At 38.7% G+C, this 11,368-nt stretch overlaps 1 long non-coding RNA gene across 1 annotated transcript; it reads right to left on the bottom strand.

The window, feature by feature from the left end:
* Positions 1-963: 963 nt before the first annotated feature.
* On the bottom strand, positions 964-7,796 carry LOC104999192. The gene is made up of 3 exons (XR_826562.1): positions 7,628-7,796; positions 7,124-7,218; positions 964-1,000 (listed from the first exon to the last, which is right to left on the bottom strand). It is a non-coding gene; the product is annotated as an uncharacterized LOC104999192 (long non-coding RNA).
* Between the last annotated feature and the right edge of the window lie 3,572 nt (positions 7,797-11,368).

Below are 11,368 nucleotides of genomic sequence, written 5' to 3'. Positions count from 1 at the left end.
ATACCGTATCTGATTGCAGTTTTGACCTTCACCAGAAATATAATCTTAATTAACCTATCTAGAATTTTCTGATCAGAGCCAATGAGAATCTGTCGTATTGGCCCTCTCTATCTCCTCCAAGAGGAAGAAGAGACAATCTGCATGATAAAACTCTCGTCCTTTCTTCTTTGAAAAGATTTTTTTGCCCCAAATAGCATTTTATATTTATTTGTTATTGACTTCCTTGCCCCACCCTCCTTTGTATAAAAACCTTTCACTTTATATAACCGTTGAGGGCTCACCAGTTGTTAGATGGAATGCTGCCTGATTCATATAGTATATAATACAATTAATTAGATCTTCAAATTCACTCAGTTGAATTTTGTTTTTTAGTATCACTAATAGCTATTCAGTAATAAACTTGATTTACAATCAAGTAAATTGTGGCTCTGTGGGTAAAGAATCCACCTGAAATGCAAGAGACACAGGAGAAACAGGTTCAATTCCTGGGTCAGGAAGATCCCTGGGAGGAGGGCATGGCAACCCACTATGGTATTCTTGCCTGGAGAATCCCATGGATTTCTGTCCGTGGAGTCAAGAGTTGGACACGACTGAACAACTAATACGTATAGGCTAAATATAATAAAAATAATTTTTCATAATTTAGTTCTTATATAAAAGAAAATTTTAAAAAAGAGTGGTCTTTCAGTTCAGTTCACTCAGTCGTGTCCAACTCTTTGCAACCTCATGGACTGCAGTGCTCCATGCTCCCCTGTCCATCATCAACTCCCAGAGCTTGCTCAAACCTATATCCATAGAGTCACTGATGGCATCCAACCATCTCATCCTCTGTTGTCCCTTTCTCCTTCTGCCTTCATCTTTCCCAGCATCAAGGTCTTTTCCAGTGAGTCAGTTCTTCGCATCAGGTGGCCAAAGTATTGGAGTTTCAGCTTCAGCATCTTTCCTTCCAATGAATATTCAGGACTGATTTCCATCAGGATTGACTGGTTTGATCTTCTTGCTATAGAAGGGAAAATTTTAAAAAAGAGTGTTCTTCAAACGTCTATAATTAAAAGCCAGACCTCAGAGTTCATTTAGGAAATTAAGAAAAGGAAAGAAGCTAAAATCTCCTGAGCATTTGCTATATACCTGGCTCAGTGCTTTGAATTTTATAAACATTTCATCATTTCATTTAACCCTAACCAAAAACAAACAAACAAAAAAACTAAATAAAACAAAAGCAAAAAATACTGTACAGTCAGCAAAGATTAGTAGTTGGATTGTGGTTACATGGAAGGATGAATAAGCAGAGCACAAAGGATATTTAAAGCACTGAAAACAAACATACTGTGTGATACTATAATAACAGATATCATTATGTGTGCTCAGTTGCTAAGTCATGTCCAATTCTTGGCAACCCCATGGACTGTAGCCCATCAGGCTGCTCTGTCCATGGGATTTTCCAGGCAAGAATACTGGATTGGGTTGCTATTTTCTCCTCCAGGGATCTTTCTGACCCAGGAATCAAACTCGTGTCTCCTGTATCTCCTGCATTGGCAAGCAGATTCTTTATACATTAGTCCAATACCATAGACTATGAAACAACAAGAACAAACCCTAAGATAAACTATTGTTGACCAAGAAGAAACACAGAAGGCTACAAATAAGAAAGAGTGTATTGGGGGATGCGGGGGCAGGGTCTTAGAAATTACTCTTTGGTATACACAGATTCTGGTAAAAACGAGAGAGTGTATAGGAGAAGAGAAAGAATATTTTATAAAAACAAGTATGAAACATTTAGAACTTATAAGATTCAGCAAACCAATTTTTTACTCTGTGAAAATTCATAACCTTAATAAACGGTACTACTAAAAATGAAAATAGCAATATGATAATTGTTTTCCTGATTTTAGTAGACATATTTTTAAAGTTTTGCCATTAAACGTGATGCTGCCTCCTGATTTGGTATATTTTTGTTCTGTTTCACTTCTCAACTGGATGTACGGCAATACAATTCTGACCCTAACTGGCAGGAGCTAGCGTCAGACTCCACAAATTTAAGGCCTTAGCTCTCCTCAGGACTGTGCTTGCATCAGATGCCAGCTGCATTTTTGGAGGGGGTCGCCAGGCAACCTGGACTTTCAACTAACTGACTGCATATTGGATGGTTCCTATAACCCCCTCAGCTTTGATAATTCACTGGAATGACTCAACAAAACTTAGGAGAGTTCTATACTTAAGATTACAGTTTTCTTAAAAAGGATGCTCCTAGGGTGAAGTTCTGGAAGGGAATGCAGAGTCCCCATGCCATCTCCACATGGAGTTAGGGCATGTCACCCTCCAGGCACACTAATGGACTTTCCAACCAGGAAGCTTCACTGAGCTTCTAATCAGGATTTCATAACTTAGGCATGAATGACTAAATCACGATGACCATGTGACTGAACTCAATCTCCAGCCCCTCTCTGCTTCCTAGAGGTCATACCTCAAAGTCCCCAACATTTTAATCATGTGCTTGGTCTTCTTGGGATCAGACCCCATCCTGAAGCTATCTATGGACCCACCTGAGTCACCTCATTAGCATGACAAAGACACTCCTGTCATTCAAAAGGTTTTTACAGCTCTGTGCCAGGAACCTCCAGCAAAAGACTAGAGACGTTCTTTGTCTATATACTGTATTGCTATACCACAATGGTAGATCTTCTGAATGAAGCATCTCATATGAACCAATGAAGGTCACAGAAGGAAAACAGAAAGCAAACTGAAATTAAGGACTTCCCTGGTGCCTCAGACAGTAAAGAAAGTGAAAGTGGCTTAGTTGTGTCCAACTTGTTGCAATCCCATGGACTGTATAGTCCATGGATTTCTCCAGGCCAGAATACTGGAGTAAGTAGCCTTTCCCTTCTCCAGGGGATCTTCCCAATCCAGGAATTGAACCGGGGTCTCCTGCATTGCAGACAGATTCTTACCAACTGAGCTATTAGGGAAGCCCTCAAACATAAAGAACCCGCCTGCAATGCAGGAGCCTCAGGAGAGAGGGGTTCAATCCCTGGGTTGGGAAGATCCCTGGGAGAAGGGAATGGCTAACCACTCCAGTATTCTTGTCTGGAGAATTCCATGGACAGAGGAGCCTGGTGGACTACACTCCATGGGGTCACAGAGTCAGACACAAGTAAAATTCGACTAGTTTTAGTTTAACAAAGGGAGTATTTTTAAGGTGAGGCTGGAGTATCAAGGATCCTCAAAGGCTATTTAGAAAACTGAAATGATACCAAGGATAGAAAGGACAAGGAACTGAAACCCTGTCCAGAACTTAGAGGGAGAAAGTTAAATAGAAAAGCCAACTTCAGGGTAGCAGTGACTTTTTTCTGAGGCACAAAATTAATTGGAAACCATGCTTCAGGGAAGGAAACAGGACCTTAATACTGTGACCTCACTCTCTCTTCCTGAACCCAGCTAGACCTCAGAGCTTGAAACAGTCCTTTGATGAAATCCATACAGGCCAGCCTCTTGGGGCACTGAGCAGAGTGAAGGATGATCTGGAAGAGCAAATGTAATGTGTCCAGCACTCCATGAAGAGTGGGTGTTGGCTTTTATATAAAGTTAGCTCAACACCCACGGACAATGATCTTTTGGATTCACATTTGGTCTATTTAAATGGTCAAAGCTGCCTAAAACTGAACCATCCTTAGATTTCTGGAAAGAGACTCACTTTGTGCATTGTTTTTTCATATGCTTCTGGATGCAATTAGTTAACTTTAAGGATTTTTGCATCAATATGTGTTTTTAAAAAAAGGTAGCTTTGCATATTTCTTATTTTTTTCTGATACCTTCTATTTACATAAATAAGGACACATTAAAGTGTTTCCCAAGCATGAAAATAAGCAAACAAGAAGATATAAACACTGGTGTCTACCTTTAGCAATATAAATAACTAACTTGGATGTTTTTTAAACTCAAGTTTTCCTTCCCAGCTAATCATCCCTTTATAGGAACTGATAAAGGGAGAGAGAGAGATTCTATAGGAGCTGTGGCTATTTAAAAATCATTCTTCTTACACTTAATTCATAGAATTAAAGCAAGTAGTTCTTTGACTTATCCATGATAGGACCAATAAACACTGTCCTTTATTTCACATTGTCATTTTCCCAAAGCTTCAGTATTAGAAGAATTGATTGTCCTGGTAAACAAGAAGCTGTATTATAATTTATTAGTTGCTCAGAATTAAATAACTAATGTGTAAAAAGCTATCATCACAGCCTCTGGTTCAGTTAAGACCTCTTAACTGGTCTAAGACTAGTTACCTCTTTTCTTTTACAGAAGGATTTCGATGTTTAAGTCTAGAAATGTAGTGAAAAGTAGGATCTGGCTACCTGCCACTCAAAAGCCATTGAAGAGGCAGGTTGGTGGAAATTTTGCTTTATTTTGGATGCTGGCAATGGAGGGGAAGGGAGGACTCTTGTCCAAAGGCTTAACCACTCTTCAGCCACTGGGCAAAGAGCTTTTAAGGATGCAGGGAGGAGGCTGCATGCACAGTCAGCTGACTGTCATCTTGAAATTGATCATGCGCTGGTCTGATCAGCATCATCTTAATTATTATAAATACAGTTAATCTTCAGTTCCAGAGTTGATTTGTTCCCGTTTCTTTGAGGCCAATTCTCAGAATTGTGGAAGCCGATGTCATGGCTACAGTTTGGTCATCATATAGTTAACTTCTTCCACTTGGTGGGAATTTCAGTATATACAAGACAGCTCATAGGTTATGGCTCAGAATACTATCTATAGCCCTTGAGGAAGAACTAAAGGCTCTCAACTATGCTTAATGACTAAACTATTATTAGTCTTGGTGGACTGTTTTCCTTTGTTCCTGCATTTTCTCAGGTCTCTGATTAAACTTATTCTTTGGCTAAAGTTTTTCCACAGACAAAAAGCAGGCTGAGGACATGGAGGGCATAGACCATAGGGTTTTGCTCTGTTTCAGAAAGTGAAATTCAGTTTAGTCTGTGGTTTTGGTCATTCTGTATATGTGTATATGTTCAATCAATTCTGATCGCTAAGATCATAAAGAACATAAGTGCATGTGAGCAAACACATACCAGCACACACACACACATCATACACACAAACACACACACACACACACACACACACGCACGCACTGCATCTGCCTACTGATACTATTAAACCATCTTGTTTCTTTCTTTTTTTTTTTTCTCTTCAAGACATGCTTAATAGGGAATTGGTAGAAATAATAACTGGCCTGTTCCTCTCTTTGTGAAAGTGACACTGTCTCTAATTTTAGCCCCATTGCTAAAAATACGCAGATAGTATGTGTGAATACTTAATTTTCCTAACAGTGCTAAGACAAATTCAAGGATAGATTTTACTGGCAAGCAGGGTAATTTTATGTTTCTCTCCCCAACCCCAAATTTTAATTGGATGGGTAGACCTCCCATATGAACAGTTTGACATTTTCAAAATGTATTTATACAAATCAGTGGAAGATATTTCTCAGTTGTTCTACTGACTATGCAGTAGATATTTCAAAATAGCAATGCGTATTTCAAAATCTCTTGTCTTCCTAAAAAATAAGCTTGGTCAGAAATAATTAGGACCATTCAATAAGTAAATGGACAATGACATGTTTTGATATAAAATCAGTTAAAATAGTGCAGCATATTTCTCACTTAAAACCACTGCCATGTGTACTTCTTCATTTTCTTTAAATGTACTTGCCCACCCTTTACTTTGGGGTATTAGCAGGAATGTTAAAAAAAAATACAACTAGCTTATAAATCAACATCGACTCTCCTAAATGTTCTGAGACTTTTCTTCCAAAAGACACGCACACATTGTGAAAGCCTATGTGCTTATAATTTACTATGGTTCAAATGCCAGGCTGTATTTTCTTGGTGTTAGTCAAACACTATGGAAATACTTAATGGTAAAGAGAAACCAAGCATTTCTAGCCAGTCACTTTCAACTGAGATCAATACAGTGTAATGATGATTTAAGATGCTTCTGAGTTTAACTTAAGTAATTTTCCCTTCTTTCCTCTGAGATTGTAAATCTGACTAATTGCTTCACACTCTCTAGAACTGCTTCTTCTTGCTAAGTATAATTGCTATGTCTGGATTCTCCTACGCCCCAAGTAATTTTATGGAGGGCTTGCCTACTGATCTCATTACACTTCCAACTCTGATGCATTGGGCTCCATGCTGTTATTTACCTACTTCAGTATACTTGATAAATTAAATCCAGGCCTTGTTAAATTTACCCTTTTAAGGCACAAATATCACAATTTAATATGGATTGAATTAAACCAATAGGAATTTTGCTTCTTCCACCACGGAGTACACATTAGTTGACTTCAGTGTGATCATTGGAACACCAATACCAAAGAAGTAATCAGGCTATTTGTGAAACATATGCATGGGGAAAAAAAACATTCTAGAATAATTTTTGAAGTGAAAAAAGTAAAAACATTCTACCATGGCTTAATCAGCTCCTAATTACAAAAGTGTAATGCATGGCAGATAAAAGCGAGAGCAAGAAGGATCAGAGTAGTAAAGAATAATTGCTACATAGCACTAACATCCAATTATAAAGCCAGTTATTTTGATCATCACAGATTCTGCCCTTTTAGATTCAAATCCAATTTTTTTTAAAGTCTATTTTTTCACTTAGACCAGATTATTTCAATCCCATGAAGAAAATCAATCCAATTTGATGAACTTCTCTGTGGCTTTGCTCCTGTGCTCGCAGCTGAAGGGCCTTCTTGGTGACTCAGATGGTAAACAATCTGTCTGCAGTGCAGAAGATTCAGGTTCAGTCCCTGGGTCTGGAAGATCTCCTGAAGAAGGGAATGGCTACCCACTCCAGTATTCTTGCCTGGAGAATTCCATGAACAGAGAAGCCTGGTGGGCCACATTCCACGGGGTCACAAAGAGTCAGACATGACTGAGCAACTAACTAACTTACAGCTGGAGGGAGGGAAAATCTGCAGGCTCTTTCACAATAGCACCTCACTTCTTTAAAGTTTGTGAAGGTTATAATTCCCTATGAAGATCTGATCTTCTGATTTTCTTCTCTGAAGAAAGCCTCTGAGCACATTCATTTGCATCCACGCTGAGACTTCACTTACCTGGAACAGCCAAGAACAAGTGTCCTCATCTTTCTTGCTTGATCTTTGGAACATTTCTCTGCAGAAAATGTGCTCATCTAGCTGAAGGACACACTCTAGAATATGGAGTGGGAGAGGTTTACATTGGCTCTGAGACATAAGTGTTAACTAAAGCACAGCCTTTTTCAGGGTAAATTACCCTTTCTATCAGTGCCTTAGGTCATAGCATGAACATTTCATTTTTTTTCTACAAAGAATTCTTGGATGCTAACAAAAGTGGACATTTCTATCTTGGCTCGGTGTCCCTTCACAGGGGAAAATAAGCAGAAGATTTTTAAAAGATTTTCATAAATATATTTTTAAAAATCTACCAGAAACAGTTTCCTATCATACGACAGAAGGGGATTCCCTGATAGATGTGAAACCAGACAATAAAGCACTTTGTGTCTAAATTAATTTTCTATTACTGAGTAACAAATTACCCCAAAACTTAGTAATTTAAGGGGAAAAAATTATGGATCTTACAGTTTTGGTGGGTCAGAAACTTGGGAGTGTCTCAGCTGAGCGGTCTGACTTCACTTCTCTCAGGACAATATATTGGCCAGGACTTGCAGAAATCTGACTGCTTGACTAGGGCTCAAGAATCCTGTTCTGAAATGGCTGACTCATGTGAACTGTCAGCAGAAGGCCAACTCTCGCATAGCTGACCTTTGACAAGGTTCCTCAATTACTTGCCGCATGGACCGTTCCACCAGCTTGCTTTCTGGTCCTTGTGACATAGCAGCTGATTTCCCCCAGAGTGAGACACCAAGAAAGAAAGCGAAGAGAAAATCCCAATGCCTTCTGTCTTGGAAGTCACACACCATCATTTCCACCATGCTTCCAGTTTATTAGAAATAAATTTCCAAGTCCAGTCCAGATTCAGGGGAGTGGAGCAAAAGAAGAGAACACCCTTTTGAACATTAGACAGATTTTAAACCACTACAGTGTCCTTCTCACCCACTAATATTTTGACAGCTGAAACAGTTATTGTACTGCTAGTGGAGAGATTTTAAGGTGACTTCCAGGCTCCTATCTTCAGGTCTTCATGCCTTTGTGTAATCTTCTTCGCTGATTGCAGACAGAAAATTTTCTTGCCTCTAACCAATGAAATGCAGGAAAGGTGGTGGAATATATGTGATCACATAAGAGGGTAGCATCTGTCTTGCTTAAATCTCCCTCTGTATGCTGCTGGCCTTGAAGAAGCAACTGACCTGAATCTTACTGCCATAAAGAAATGAATTTTGCCATAATTGGAAGGATCCTGAAAGCAGACCTTTCTCCAATTAAGCTTTCAGATGAGAATGCAGTCTTAGACAGCATTTTGATTGTAGTCTTGCAGAGGATCCAGCTAAGTCATTCCTGAACCTCTGACCCACAGACACTTTGAGATAATGTGTGCTGCTTTAAGCCACTAAGTCTGTGGCAAAGTCTTAAAAAGGAAAACTATTCAAGTACTGAAGTCAGGAAACCCAAATCTAATCTGGTTTTTCTTTCTTTTTTTTTTTTTAGTGTGTTAAGCCATAGTACCTTGTAGAAACGGTCTCCACCTGCCAATTCAGGAGATGTGGGTTTGCTTCCAGGGTCAAGAAGATCCTCTAGAGGAGGGTGTGGGGCAAGTCCCTCCAGTATTCTTGCTTGGGAAATCCCATGGACAGAGGAGCCTGGCAACTACAGCTCATGCAGTAACAAAAGAGTTGGACATGACTTAGTGACTAAAACAACAACCATCTTGTAGAAATAAACCACTTCAAGTCTCAGGGCCTGATTTTCCTCATCTGTTAATAAAAAGGGATGAATTTAGTAAGATCAAAGATGCTCCAACCATTTTATGTCATGAAACATTACATGAGAGGTCAGGAGACAAAACAGCTAAAATAGATCCCCTCTTATTAATTAGGGGAGGGGTCCTCAAATATCTACCCTCCCACTTTATAACCCAAGAGTTATGAGGAACACATATTGGATATTTTTGGACTGGATCAGTTTTAAACTCTCTGGATTCCTCTAGCTTAATCATACCATGACTTTATGACAGCCTCAAAAGAGAAAGAAAAGTGGTGAAGAATTACACACACTCAGTGACCAAGTGGACAAGAGAAATGCCAGGCATGTAGTATGAAATTTATTTGACCACTAGATAACCCCTTACTACTGCACTCCTAATTATTTCTATTTCTCTCTAGTAGGTAGCAAAAATATGGGAGTTTAAAGTCATTGTCTTTCATGATTTTAAATTACAAATAAAATATATTTCAAATGAGATGTATTTTATTTTCTTTTAAAAACAAGCTAATCACAAATCCATACAAACTCAGTGGCAAGACATAAGCCAGGTGTGTGTGTGTCTTGTTAAATTTCACCATTGGATCCAGTTCTTCTTTCCCTGTATCAACCTCCTTTGCCTAAGGAATTTGCAGTTCTTCTAAAAGTGTTGTATATTCACCTGCCCCTTACATTTGAGTTTGACCATGTAACTTGCTTTGTGCTATGCTCAGTAACTTCAGTCAGGTTTCACTCTGTGACACTATGGACTATAGCTAGCCAGACTCCTCTGTCCATGAGCTTTTCCAGGCAAGAATACTGGAGTGAGTCACCATGCCCTCCTCCAGAGGATCTCCCTGATCCAAGGACTGAACCCACACCTCCTTCGTCTCCATCATTGCAGGTGGATTCTTTACCACTGAGCCACCAGGGAAGCCCTGTAACTGGCTTTACCTAATGCCGTGTGAGCGGAAGAGAAAGTTGCCAGTTCCAAGACTAGACTAAGATATCTCATGTCTTCTCTCTGTTGTGTCTCTGCCAATTCCATGTGAAAAACATACTCTAACTAGCCAATAGTTCCAAGAGGACTGAAAGATATGTGAGCAGAACCACCCCCAGACAACCTACAGATCAGTGTTTAGAAGCAAAATTACTCAGGCTGTCTCAGCATAAAAAAAAACAAAAACAAAAAAAAACAAAACTGCTCACCTGAGCCAGCCTAAATCAACCCACTGCTGCTGCTAAGTCACTGCAGTCGTGTCCAACTCTGTGCGACCCCACAGACGGCAGCCCACCAGGCTACCCCATCCCTGGGATTCTCCAGGCAAGAACACTGGAGTGGGTTGCTGTTTCCTTCTCCAATGCATGAAAGTGAAAAGTGAAAAGTGAAAGTGAAGTCGCTCAGTCGTGTCTGACTCTTAGCAATCCCATGGACTGCAGCCCACCTGGCTCCTCCATCCATGGGATTTTCCAGGCAAGAGTACTGGAGTGGGGTGCCATTGCCTTCTCCGAATCAACCCACAGACCTTTGCAAATAATTGATTGCTGTTTTATGTTATCAAGTATTAGGGTATTTTGTTACATAGCATTATTGGGGTATACACTGGGCAAAAGTGTTACAAGAAAGTCTGTTTCTCTCATATAGCTTCTCAAAATATACTATACACATGCCCTTGCAAGTGCTAATTTAAACCTCGAATAGCTTTACCAATGAAAGTGTCTAGCTGCCTAACTGGTGACTATACCAAAGAAGGAAGTGTTGGTAAAATTGTTCTGTAATGGAAAAATGTAAATATTTAAAACTATGAAAGGCCAAACAAAGAAAATATAAAATTGTTATTACAAATACATAGAATCATTTATCAGTAAGATATTCTAAATAGACGTTATTAGTTGAACAAAAAACCATACCAGAGAAGGAAATGTCGGTAAAGTTGTCCTGTAATGGAAAAATGTCAGTATTTAAAACTACGAAAGGCCAAAGAAAATACAAAATTGTTATTACAAATACATAGAATCGATCATCAGTAAGATATTCTAAATAGATGTTATTAGTTGAACAAAACTGCTGAAAATTGAACAGGATTTAGGATATGAAGTTTGTTGTTTGGTGCATATACATTTATCATTGTTAGGCTTTCTTGGTGGATTAGTCCTTTTATCCTTATGCAAAATTCTTTTCTGTGTTTGGTAATTTTCATTGCTCTTAAATCTATTTTATTTGATATTAATATTGGTACTCTTGCTTTCTTCTGATTAATGTTTTCATGATGTATATTCTTCCCATTGTCTTACTTTCAATTTGCCTGTCTCATTATGTTTGAAATGAATTTCTTATAGACAAAATATAGTTAATTTTTTATTTACTCTTTCAGACTATGTTTTTTAATATGTATTTAGACCATTTATATTTAGTGAAATTACTGATAAATTAGGATTTATTCTTCCATTTTATTTTTTAAT

Source organism: Bison bison, unplaced genomic scaffold (assembly GCF_000754665.1).
Source record: "Bison bison bison isolate TAMUID 2011002044 unplaced genomic scaffold, Bison_UMD1.0 scf7180017864347, whole genome shotgun sequence".
NCBI lineage: Eukaryota > Metazoa > Chordata > Mammalia > Artiodactyla > Bovidae > Bison > Bison bison.
Note: the sequence above shows the minus strand (reverse complement) of the source record. Positions and strands in the feature narration are given on the sequence as shown.